Source organism: Drosophila sechellia, unplaced genomic scaffold (genome assembly GCF_004382195.2).
Source record: "Drosophila sechellia strain sech25 unplaced genomic scaffold, ASM438219v1 U_278, whole genome shotgun sequence".
NCBI lineage: Eukaryota > Metazoa > Arthropoda > Insecta > Diptera > Drosophilidae > Drosophila > Drosophila sechellia.
In genome coordinates, this window is record NW_022611221.1 from 15,001 (window position 1) to 27,500 (window position 12,500).

Consider the following 12,500-nt stretch of genomic DNA (forward strand, 5'->3'; position numbering starts at 1 on the left):
GTAATTAACTTGACTAATAATGGGATTAGTTTTTTAGCTATTTATAGCTAATTAACACAATCCCGGGGCGTTCTATATAGTTATGTATAATGTATATTTATATTATTTATGCCTCTAACTGGAACGTACCTTGAGCATATATGCTGTGACCCGAAAGATGGTGAACTATACTTGATCAGGTTGAAGTCAGGGGAAACCCTGATGGAAGACCGAAACAGTTCTGACGTGCAAATCGATTGTCAGAATTGAGTATAGGGGCGAAAGACCAATCGAACCATCTAGTAGCTGGTTCCTTCCGAAGTTTCCCTCAGGATAGCTGGTGCATTTTAATATTATATAAAATAATCTTATCTGGTAAAGCGAATGATTAGAGGCCTTAGGGTCGAAACGATCTTAACCTATTCTCAAACTTTAAATGGGTAAGAACCTTAACTTTCTTGATATGAAGTTCAAGGTTATGATATAATGTGCCCAGTGGGCCACTTTTGGTAAGCAGAACTGGCGCTGTGGGATGAACCAAACGTAATGTTACGGTGCCCAAATTAACAACTCATGCAGATACCATGAAAGGCGTTGGTTGCTTAAAACAGCAGGACGGTGATCATGGAAGTCGAAATCCGCTAAGGAGTGTGTAACAACTCACCTGCCGAAGCAACTAGCCCTTAAAATGGATGGCGCTTAAGTTGTATACCTATACATTACCGCTAAAGTAGATGATTTATATTACTTGTGATATAAATTTTGAAACTTTAGTGAGTAGGAAGGTACAATGGTATGCGTAGAAGTGTTTGGCGTAAGCCTGCATGGAGCTGCCATTGGTACAGATCTTGGTGGTAGTAGCAAATAATCGAATGAGACCTTGGAGGACTGAAGTGGAGAAGGGTTTCGTGTGAACAGTGGTTGATCACGAGTTAGTCGGTCCTAAGTTCAAGGCGAAAGCCGAAAATTTTCAAGTAAAACAAAAATGCCTAACTATATAAACAAAGCGAATATAATACACTTGAATAATTTTGAACGAAAGGGAATACGGTTCCAATTCCGTAACCTGTTGAGTATCCGTTTGTTATTAAATATGGGCCTCGTGCTCATCCTGGCAACAGGAACGACCATAAAGAAGCCGTCGAGAGATATCGGAAGAGTTTTCTTTTCTGTTTTATAGCCGTACTACCATGGAAGTCTTTCGCAGAGAGATATGGTAGATGGGCTAGAAGAGCATGACATATACTGTTGTGTCGATATTTTCTCCTCGGACCTTGAAAATTTATGGTGGGGACACGCAAACTTCTCAACAGGCCGTACCAATATCCGCAGCTGGTCTCCAAGGTGAAGAGTCTCTAGTCGATAGAATAATGTAGGTAAGGGAAGTCGGCAAATTAGATCCGTAACTTCGGGATAAGGATTGGCTCTGAAGATTGAGATAGTCGGGCTTGATTGGGAAACAATAACATGGTTTATGTGCTCGTTCTGGGTAAATAGAGTTTCTAGCATTTATGTTAGTTACTTGTTCCCCGGATAGTTTAGTTACGTAGCCAATTGTGGAACTTTCTTGCTAAAATTTTTAAGAATACTATTTGGGTTAAACCAATTAGTTCTTATCAATTATAACGATTATCAATTAACAATCAATTCAGAACTGGCACGGACTTGGGGAATCCGACTGTCTAATTAAAACAAAGCATTGTGATGGCCCTAGCGGGTGTTGACACAATGTGATTTCTGCCCAGTGCTCTGAATGTCAAAGTGAAGAAATTCAAGTAAGCGCGGGTCAACGGCGGGAGTAACTATGACTCTCTTAAGGTAGCCAAATGCCTCGTCATCTAATTAGTGACGCGCATGAATGGATTAACGAGATTCCTACTGTCCCTATCTACTATCTAGCGAAACCACAGCCAAGGGAACGGGCTTGGAATAATTAGCGGGGAAAGAAGACCCTTTTGAGCTTGACTCTAATCTGGCAGTGTAAGGAGACATAAGAGGTGTAGAATAAGTGGGAGATATTAGACCTCGGTTTGGTATCGTCAATGAAATACCACTACTCTTATTGTTTCCTTACTTACTTGATTAAATGGAACGTGTATCATTTCCTAGCCATTATACGGATATATTTATTATATCTTATGGTATTGGGTTTTGATGCAAGCTTCTTGATCAAAGTATCACGAGTTTGTTATATAATCGCAAACAAATTCTTTAATAAAACGATGCATTTATGTATTTTTGATTTGAAAATTTGGTATAACTCCAATTACTCAGGTATGATCCAATTCAAGGACATTGCCAGGTAGGGAGTTTGACTGGGGCGGTACATCTCTCAAATAATAACGGAGGTGTCCCAAGGCCAGCTCAGTGCGGACAGAAACCACACATAGAGCAAAAGGGCAAATGCTGACTTGATCTCGGTGTTCAGTACACACAGGGACAGCAAAAGCTCGGCCTATCGATCCTTTTGGTTTAAAGAGTTTTTAACAAGAGGTGTCAGAAAAGTTACCATAGGGATAACTGGCTTGTGGCGGCCAAGCGTTCATAGCGACGTCGCTTTTTGATCCTTCGATGTCGGCTCTTCCTATCATTGTGAAGCAAAATTCACCAAGCGTTGGATTGTTCACCCATGCAAGGGAACGTGAGCTGGGTTTAGACCGTCGTGAGACAGGTTAGTTTTACCCTACTAATGACAAAACGTTGTTGCGACAGCATTCCTGCGTAGTACGAGAGGAACCGCAGGTACGGACCAATGGCACAATACTTGTTCGAGCGAACAGTGGTATGACGCTACGTCCGTTGGATTATGCCTGAACGCCTCTAAGGTCGTATCCGTGCTGGACTGCAATGATAAATAAGGGGCAATTTGCATTGTATGGCTTCTAAACCATTTAAAGTTTATAATTTATTTTATAAACGACAATGGATGTGATGCCAATGTAATTTGTAACATAGTAAATTAGGAGGATCTTCGATCACCTGATGCCGCGCTAGTTACATATAAAAGCATTATTTAATACAATGACAAAGCCTAGAATCAATTGTAAACGACTTTTGTAACAGGCAAGGTGTTGTAAGTGGTTGAGCAGCTGCCATACTGCGATCCACTGAAGCTTATCCTTTGCTTGATGATTCGATAAATAAATGATTTTTTCCTGTAGCCAAACACCTCGTCATCAATTTAGTGACGCATATGATATTGTCCCTATCATATAATTAATATAAAGACTTTAATGGATTGTGTCAAGTTGCCAAACACCTCGTCATCAATTTAGTGACGCATATGATATTGTCCCTATCATATAATTAATATAAAGACTTTAATGAATTGTGTCAAGTTGCCAAACACCTCGTCATCAATTTAGTGACGCATATGATATTGTCCCTATCATATAATTTTTGATATAAAGACTTTAAAGAATTGTATCAAGTTGCCAAACACCTCGTCATCAATTTAGTGACGCATATGATATTGTCCCTATCATATAATTAATATACAGACTTTAATGAATTGTGTCAAGTTGCCAAACACCTCGTCATCAATTTAGTGACGCATATGATATTGTCCTTATCATATAATTTTTGATATAAAGACTTTAAAGAATTGAATCAAGTTGCCAAACACCTCGTCATCAATTTAGTGACGCATATGATATTGTCCCTATCATATAATTAATATAAAGACTTTAATGGATTGTGTCAAGTTGCCAAACACCTCGTCATCAATTTAGTTTTTTTTTTTTTTTTTTTTTTTTAGCGTGCGTTTATTTATTTAAAATCTGTCCTAGTGGACAATAATTAAATGGTTTTGCGGGGGAACATTAGCTTAAGGGATACTATTGTACATGTATTTGTGGCGGGTTTTATATGTGTTGTCTATTGTTGTGGAAGATCGAGAGGGTGTCTCCTCATGAGACGTCTGCTTGTTTGGCTATTGTCTAACAGGTTGGTGGCGAGGTGGTTAGGGTGGTTTTCGAGCCTTTTCAGGTATCTCTCGCTGAGCCTGGAGATTTCATCAGCGACTTGTGGGATTCCAAGTTCCCTATGTATGGCGACATTCTCGTGGTAGGGATGCGCATTACAGGCAATTCTCAAGCACCTATTCTGGAACCGCTGTATACGCAGGCGATTCGTGTGGCTTGCCGTGCCCCATAGCTGTATCCCGTAGGTCCAGATGGGCTTGAGAATTGCCTTGTACACCAGGATTTTGTGGTTCTGCCTTAGCTTGGACCCTCTCCCAATAAGCCAATGCATCTGCCTCAGACGCGCATCGGCCTGTATGCGTTTGCTGACGATGTGGGGACGCCAAGTGAGCCTGCGGTCCAGGGTAAGTCCTAGGTACTTGGGTGCGGGTGCGTTGGGAATGATGACTCCGTTTAGCGTGACCGGTGGGCAGTCTCCTCTCCTTAGTGCAAATGTTGTTTGGGTAGATTTTTCCGCGTTCACTACGATGTTCCACCTGCTGAGCCAGGGATGTAGCGCGTCCATTTGCCTTTGGATTGTTTCGGAGGCTTCTCGTGGGTCGGATGAGGAGGCGAGGAAAGCCGTGTCATCTGCATAAGTCGCTATAGTTAGGTTCCTGGAGGGGATTATGGGAAGGTCTGCGGTGTAAAGGGTGTACAGTATTGGTCCGAGCACACTGCCTTGCGGAACTCCAGCTCTGATCATTCTGGGTAGGCTTATTGCACTTCCGCATCTGACTTGGAATGCTCTTCCCTCAGTGTAGGATTTGAGGAGGGTAAAATGGGGGCTTGGGAGGTAGGATTTGAGTTTATGGAGGAGTCCAGGATGCCAAACTCTGTCGAATGCCTGCTTCACGTCGAGCATTACAGCGCAGCAGTATTTCTTTTGCTCGAATGCCTCGAGGATCCGTTCGACTAGCCGGTGGCATTGCTCTGGTGTTCCGTGGGAGCGCCTGAAGCCAAACTGGTGATCGGGGATCAAACCAGCCTCATCCAGTACTGGCAATACTCTGCGCAAAAATACTCTTTCGAGTATTTTGGAGAGGATTGCCAGCAAACTAATCGGACGATAGGAGGCGAGATTGGCTTCAGGCTTACCAGGCTTGAGGAGGACAATAACCTCTGCTCTTTTCCACTCCTCCGGGAAGTACCCTAGCCGGAAGCAGCTGTTGTAAATGCTGGCCAGCATTTGTGTGCAGCGGGATGGGAGCATTTTTAGGGCCGCCGCATCTATACGATCCAGGCCTGGAGATTTGTTGTTCTTCAGTAGAGCAATCTCCTGCGCAACTTCCTCAGGGTCGACTGGTTCCAACGGGGGACCGGGAGAGCTTGGGCTATTGAGAAACCGGGCTGTTTCAGCATGTTCTTCGGCAGTGCAGCAGTCGAACGGAGAGAAGGCGTTGTAAAGGTGTTCGGCGAAAGCTTCTGCTCTTTCAGCATCCGAAAGGCACCAGGATCCATCTGCTTTGCGCACTGCGGAAACCTTTTTGGCTGGTCGTTTAATGTGGCGGGTGACGTTCCACAGATTGTGGTCTGGGTCCCCGGGAGAGAGTTCCTCGAGGAATCTGAGGAAGGAGTCCTGGCGTAGGCTGGAGATCTTGTCCTTCAACTCCTTTGTGGCGTGATTGAGCGCTGTTTTGTCTCTTGGATTGCGCGTCAAGAACCAAACTCTCCTGAGACGCCTCTTCTCAGTCACGAGTGCCGCAATTTCCGGGGACCAGAGGTGGAGGTCCCTGCTAGGTGTTCTCGCAGTCTTTGGTGGCGGTGGGCTTGCGAATTCCGCAGCGTTTTGCATCTGCCTGGTGAGATTCCCGATAGCTTCATCAATGTTCCTGGGTGTGTTGAGGATGGGGTTCGGATTGACGGTGGAGAGCATCCAGGACGCGAACTTGGCGGCGTCGGTATATTTTCCAGTGAGCCTTCTGAGCGGGGTTTTCCTGAGGACTGGCGTGTTGATTAGCACGTTTATTGCACAGTGGTCTGACAGGAGATCAGCATTTGTTGTGCAGCTGATCTTCGCATGCCCTATGCCTTTCGACACAGCAAAGTCCAGTAGGTCTGGAGTCTTGAGGGGATTCGTTGGCCAGTGAGTGGGCTCGCCAGTGGAGTGGCAGTCCAGTCGGTGGCGTTGCAGGTACCCAAACAGAGTTTTCCCTTTGGGGTTGTTGGCGCGCGATCCCCACCAAGAATGTTTGGCGTTATAATCTCCAGCTGCTATGAAGCGGGGCCCAAAATGCTCGAAGAACTCACTGAGGTGAGATGCTGTTATGCGGTATCTGGGGGGAAAGTAGACCGCTCCAATGTCTAAATCTCCTTGCGGGCTGACAATCCTGATGACAGGACATTGTGCCCAGTCTTGCTGAAACGCGGGCAGCTCTAGGTATTGAATACCGCTCCTGATGAGGATGGCTGCTCCACCGCGTGCTCTGCCAGAAGGATGGTCTGCATGGATGAGGTCATATCCGCTGATATTAAAGTGGGATCTGGGGGAGAAGTGGGTTTCGGCTACGAGTAGGATATCGATCTGGTGGGTCTTCAGATGGTGCTCGACTATGGCCTTGCTGTTCTGCAGGCCGTTCGCATTCCAGACGACTAGGTGGAGCTTTAGTTGCATGACTTGCTGTTGAGAATGGTGGCCACCAGCTGTGTCATCTGGGTGAACATGCGCTCCATCATCCTTTCCATCATTCCTTCCATGCGAGCGAACATCGCTTCTATCTGACCGGAGTGTGGGGTTTCTGTTTGGGTTTGGACTGGGGTTGTGGGATTCTGCGGTGCTGCGTGCACTCCGTTGAGGGCGTCTCGGTAGCTCCTGCCAGAGGTGACGTTTGGTGATGCCACGGGCGGCGCCTTGTTAGCATTAGCGACGGGCCTTGTTTTCGGAGCAGCGAGTGCTTTGGCCCTTTTGTATGCAGGGCATCCCTTGAAAGACGCAGGATGGTCCGCCTGGCAGTGGAAGCAGCACGCTTTGTCGTCCTCCCTCTTCTCACATGCCCTCGATTCGTGAGGGCCTCCACACTTTACACATCGGTATTCCAGGAAGCAGTAACGCTGTGTATGACCGAATCCTTGGCACCTGAAGCATTGAGGCACGTCGTTGAACTTCTGCGGCGGTTCAATGGTTACTACCGACCTGCAGATCCGCTTGACTTGGTAGACGTCTTTGTTGTTGCTGGAAGGCTCCAGGTTGGCGAAGAATATTCCCAGCGGTTCTTTAGTTCTTCTGCCAATGGGATTGTGCAGATCTCTAACAGCGTGCCCTTGTCTGCGAAGGTCTTCAATGATTTCCTCACGATCGGTGGAGTGGTGGAGTCCTTTGATGACAACCTTGTATGCACGTTCATCTTTCGGCTGGAAAGTCCGATGCCTCTTGTTTTGGGCCACAAGTTGGAGACGCAGAGCTGTATAGGACTCTTTGTCCGGCATCATGACACGTACGTTGTTGCCATTCACGGTCTTGTAGGTAAAATTGTTCTTCGGGCCTACAAGAGTCGTGATCATCTTGACGAGTGCCGAGATGTTGGTCACATCGGGGATAAAAATCGGAGGTGGCTTGATGGTCTTCGGGTGGGCTTTGGTTTCTCGGGGGTCTTGGGCTTGGAATCGTCTTTAGGTCCGGGTTCGTCATCAGAGCTCTCTTGGTCGTACTCGTCTTCTTCGGTCGAGAGTAAAGCGAAGGCGTTGTTGGCGAGCTTCTTGCGCAGAGCTGCGCTAGTGCTTGGCTTATCTTCCAGCTCCTCTCCCTGTGCTTTCTTTGCCGGTTTTCGCTTTATCTCGCCCGGCTCTGTATGCGAGGTGCTTCCCTCGCTGCTGGAGCTGCTCTTGCGTGTTCTCAGAGCCTTTTTGCGTGGTGTTGTTCCAAGCTTGTGGGTGCGCGGGGGGGCCTGCCAGTCCATCTTCTCCAAAGTTGATAAGGAGTGAGGAGGGGGGGGGGGGGGGAAGCTGGGCACCGTAAGCCGGTGAGCCAGGCAGCACGTGGCTGCTGCTTTGCAATTATACCGCTGCTTCGAGCACTGGGTTTTTTGCGCTGATAACACGCACACTCGGGTGTGCGATGGTGTTAGTGCGAACTACCGTTAGGTACGTTGGCTGGGCCAATCAAAACGCGCGACAAGATCACGCGACGCGAAGTGGCTGGGCACAAGTAACGGGACTTACAACTGTGAACAATTTGCTAACAATTTGCTAACAATTTGCTGTCGATCCGCAGGCACGTCTGCACTCGTCGAGTGTTCGATCGCGATCAATTTAGTGACGCATATGATATTGTCCCTATCATATAATTAATATAAAGACTTTAATGGATTGTGTCAAGTTGCCAAACACCTCGTCATCAATTTAGTGACGCATATGATATTGTCCCTATCATATAATTAATATAAAGACTTTAATGAATTGTGTCAAGTTGCCAAACACCTCGTCATCAATTTAGTGACGCATATGATATTGTCCTTATCATATAATTTTTGATATAAAGACTTTAAAGAATTGTATCAAGTTGCCAAACACCTCGTCATCAATTTAGTGACGCATATGATATTGTCCCTATCATATAATTAATATAAAGACTTTAATGGATTGTGTCAAGTTGCCAAACACCTCGTCATCAATTTAGTGACGCATATGATATTGTCCTTATCATATAATTTTTGATATAAAGACTTTAAAGAATTGTATCAAGTTGCCAAACACCTCGTCATCAATTTAGTGACGCATATGATATTGTCCCTATCATATAATTAATATACAGACTTTAATGAATTGTGTCAAGTTGCCAAACACCTCGTCATCAATTTAGTGACGCATATGATATTGTCCCTATCATATAATTTTTGATATATAGACTTTAAAGAATTGTATCAAGTTGCCAAACACCTCGTCATCAATTTAGTGACGCATATGATATTGTCCCTATCATATAATTAATATAAAGACTTTAATGGATTGTGTCAAGTTGCCAAACACCTCGTCATCAATTTAGTGACGCATATGATATTGTCCTTATTATATAATTTTTGATATAAAGACTTTAAAGAATTGTATCAAGTTGCCAAACACCTCGTCATCAATTTAGTGACGCATATGATATTGTCCCTATCATATAATTAATATACAGACTCTAATGAATTGTGTCAAGTTGCCAAACACCTCGTCATCAATTTAGTGACGCATATGATATTGTCCCTATCATATAATTTTTGATATAAAGACTTTAAAGAATTGTATCAAGTTGCCAAACACCTCGTCATCAATTTAGTGACGCATATGATATTGTCCCTTTCATATAATTAATATAAAGACTTTAATGGATTGTGTCAAGTTGCCAAACACCTCGTCATCAACTACTATATTATGGTTGCGCCGACCTCTCATATTGTATTCTCTTATGTGTTCATAGGATTTTGACAATTATACGAGTAAATTAAATAATATACATATGAAAATGATTAATTATTATATGTATAAGGGAAAAAATGATGAAATATTCCCATATTATCTTAGTATTATAGAGGAAAGACCGTTGCCGACCTCTGATATTGTTCAAACTTATGTATTTATATGATTTTGGCAATTATATGAGTAAATTAAAAAATATACATATGAAAATGGTTAATTATTATATGTATATGGGAAAAAATGCTAAGATATTCCCATATTCTCTTAGTATTATAGAGAAAAGCCATTTAAGTGAGAGGGTATAGTAGTGTAAACGACCGGAATTACGACAGAGGGTTCAAAAACTACTATAGGTAGGCAGTGGTTGCCGACCTCTCATATTGTTCAAAACTTATGTATTCATATGATTTTGGCAATTGTATGAGTAAATTAAATAATATACATATGAAAATGATTAATTATTATATGTATAAGGGAAAAAATGCTGAAATATTCCCACATTCTCTTAGTATTATAGAGAAAATCCATTATAGTGAGAGGGTATAGTAGTGTAAACGACCGGAATTACGACAGAGGGTTCAAAAACTACTATAGGTAGGCAGTGGTTGCCGACCTCTCATATTGTTCAAAACTTATGTATTCATATGATTTTGGCAATTATATGATTAAATTAAATAATATACATATGAAAATGGTTAATTATTATATGTATATGGGAAAAAATGCAGAGATATTCCCATATTCTCTTAGTATTATAGAGAAAAGCCATTTAAGTGAGAGGGTATAGTAGTGTAAACGACCGGAATTACGACAGAGGGTTCAAAAACTACTATAGGTAGGCAGTGGTTGCCGACCTCTCATATTGTTCAAAACTTATGTATTCATATGATTTTGGCAATTGTATGAGTAAATTAAATAATATACATACGAAAATGATTAATTATTATATGTATATGGGAAAAAATGCAGAGATATTCCCATATTCTCTTAGTATTATAGAGAAAAGCCATTTAAGTGAGAGGGTATAGTAGTGTAAACCACCGGAATTACGACAGAGGGTTCAAAAACTACTATAGGTAGGCAGTGGTTGCCGACCTCTCATATTGTTCAAAACTTATGTATTCATATGATTTTGGCAATTGTATGAGTAAATTAAATAATATACATATGAAAATGATTAATTATTATATGTATAAGGGAAAAAATGCTGAAATATTCCCACATTCTCTTAGTATTATAGAGAAAATCCATTATAGTGAGAGGGTATAGTAGTGTAAACGACCGGAATTACGACAGAGGGTTCAAAAACTACTATAGGTAGGCAGTGGTTGCCGACCTCTCATATTGTTCAAAACTTATGTATTCATATGATTTTGGCAATTATATGATTAAATTAAATAATATACATATGAAAATGGTTAATTATTATATGTATATGGGAAAAAATGCTGAGATATTCCCATATTCTCTTAGTATTATAGAGAAAAGCCATTTAAGTGAGAGGGTATAGTAGTGTAAACGACCGGAATTACGACAGAGGGTTCAAAAACTACTATAGGTAGGCAGTGGTTGCCGACCTCTCATATTGTTCAAAACTTATGTATTCATATGATTTTGGCAATTGTATGAGTAAATTAAATAATATACATATGAAAATGATTAATTATTATATGTATAAGGGAAAAAATGCTGAAATATTCCCACATTCTCTTAGTATTATAGAGAAAATCCATTATAGTGAGAGGGTATAGTAGTGTAAACGACCGGAATTACGACAGAGGGTTCAAAAACTACTATAGGTAGGCAGTGGTTGCCGACCTCTCATATTGTTCAAAACTTATGTATTCATATGATTTTGGCAATTATATGATTAAATTAAATAATATACATATGAAAATGGTTAATTATTATATGTATATGGGAAAAAATGCTGAGATATTCCCATATTCTCTTAGTATTATAGAGAAAAGCCATTATAGTGAGAGGGTATAGTAGTGTAAACGACCGGAATTACGACAGAGGGTTCAAAAACTACTATAGGTAGGCAGTGGTTGCCGACCTCTCATATTGTTCAAAACTTATGTATTCATATGAATTTGGCAATTATATGAGTAAATTAAATAATAAACATATAAAAATTAATATTTATTATATGTATAAAAAAAAAAATAATCATATTATATATGAATAATGGAAAAAAAAATGAAATGTTCCTATAATCTCTTAATATATAAGAGAATAGACCGTATGTTGGATGGCAAACGGAATTGAAAATACCCGCTTTGAGGACAGCGGGTTCAAAAACTACTATAGGTAGGCAGTGGTTGCCGACCTCCCGCATTATTCGAAATATTTATTTCGGATTATGTTTATATTGGTTACATAAAATAAAGTATATTATTATCCGTACAAATTTGTTTCTCAGTTCTATAGAACACGGGACTTGGCTCCGCGGATAATAGGAATATACGCTTTTTAGATAATATCGTTGAAACAAAAGTCAAGTTTCTATTATATATAGAATAACAAATCGTTTCCATATATTATCGTTAATTTTTGGAGGCAGGCAAATATTAATTTATTACCTGCCGTATAGTTGGATTATTATATCGTTACGGTATAATACAAATATGGATTCTTATGAAAGAAATATAAAATTATATATTAAATGTGGAAATATTATCATATGCGCTTGGTTTTATGTTATATATTACCAGAGAGATATATGAAAAGAGATAAATTTTAAATTTATCTTCAAAATGCAAATGATTTAACTTAATATTTATATTGGTTAAACAAAAATTGTACATGTGTGGATACAATAATTATGTATGTTGGAAATAAAATGATATTTTATAATGAAATATGTATATATAAAAAGATAAAATTATAGAAACATATATATTACAATAATTATATGAAATTCTTGTTATATTGGTAAAACAAGTATAAATTAAAAATGAAAATATGGATTACGAATGCTATATAAAAATGGCCGTAATCGAATAGATTTTTTACTTATATTTATATATTTAAAATTTTACCCAAAGGCGAAATATTGAATTTTATTCAATATAATAAAAATCATGGAATTATATAAAGTGAAAAATCTATATATCTATTATATTGCTTATTTCGATTCAAAAAATATGAATGGAATAT

The 12,500-nt window shown here is 40.5% G+C and overlaps 1 non-coding gene across 1 annotated transcript in view; it reads left to right on the plus strand.

The window, feature by feature from the left end:
• LOC116803054 overlaps window positions 1-3,116 on the plus strand; it is a 3,962-nt gene extending 846 nt beyond the window's left edge. Inside the window, exon 1 of the ribosomal RNA XR_004363344.1 lies at window positions 1-3,116. This exon is cut by the window's left edge and continues 846 nt beyond it. This is a non-coding gene — a ribosomal RNA (large subunit ribosomal RNA).
• The last annotated feature ends 9,384 nt before the right edge of the window (window positions 3,117-12,500 follow it).